Source organism: Limulus polyphemus, unplaced genomic scaffold (genome assembly GCF_000517525.1).
Source record: "Limulus polyphemus unplaced genomic scaffold, Limulus_polyphemus-2.1.2 Scaffold8077, whole genome shotgun sequence".
Lineage (NCBI taxonomy): Eukaryota > Metazoa > Arthropoda > Merostomata > Xiphosura > Limulidae > Limulus > Limulus polyphemus.
The window spans coordinates 8197-9470 of NW_013673687.1; positions in this window are offsets into that span (position 1 = coordinate 8197).

Genomic DNA, 1274 nt, shown 5'->3' on the forward strand with positions numbered 1-1274 from the left:
AAGAAAGTATACTATGTTGTTTTTAATTACAATATAATCAAAGAACGTATACTATGTTGTTTTTAATTACAATATAATCAAAGAACGTATACTATGTTGTTTTTAATTACAATATAATCAAAGAACGTATACTGTGTTGTTTTTAATTACAATATAATCAAAGAACGTATACTGTGTTGTCTTCAAATACAATTTATTATTGCCTTACGGTACATAGGAACAGGTTTAATTACGTGAATTTGTCTGTTAGTACTTATAAAAAGCAATGTTACAAAACTAATAGCAAGGGACACTTGTAGGGTTTCTTCCATTATAACTGATATTTCCTTGCACAGAACGCGGAAAGGGTATGTAAAAAATATTAATCGAATCAAGATTGGTTGATTAACAAATGAATAATAAGATGTCTGCAACGTTTCCTCGTATCTCAAATAACAACAACAATATGAATATATTAAATATACATAAATGTATTTAAATAAATAAAATGTTTTCAGCTTATATAACCACTTTTCTGTAATTCATAAAGTTAAACAATAGTGCAACAAAAACCTAGAGCACCAATACTCCCGAAAACACTCGGGTTAGTAGTTTTGTGTTTATTCGATATTTTGATCCTAATGTAACTCCTCAGTATCATGAGTAACACTTCCTAGATCATAAGTGTGTTAGTTAGTAATCTATAGCATGAGAATAATTCTATAACCCACTTTGTGATGTTTCACATTTTGTTTAATAAAAATAAATATTTTAGAAAATAACTCATCCGTTCATCCTTTTCTACCCATTGAATGTAATGAGAAACAATTTTAAACACAATTACTTGTTTACCTTTTTTACCATTAAACATTTACTGACATATGTTTATATGTTAACAATAATTGGTTATTTAATTTAGTTAATAATGGGTTCAATTATATTTCGTGATTTATTTATAGTTTTTCCAAAAAGATCTCACTACGAAAACTACGTTCAACCAATTCAAACACACATGAAAACGTTGCTCAGGATCCAGTCATCTCATCTCCACCATCTGTACAGAACAATGTTGAAGATCCCGTATTTCTAGATTATAACTAACATAGCTAGGGAAACATTAGATTATTTCCAACTAAAGAATGAACGTTTCAAACGAACTGCTGTTTCATTAAAGGTGATTGTACAAGCTCTGAAAACAATTAATATTCAACAAAGGTGTTGAAATGCGAAGAGCCCTTTTTCAGATACAACTTTAGAAAGAGCATTCTTTATAAATATAAAAATTACCTCACAAA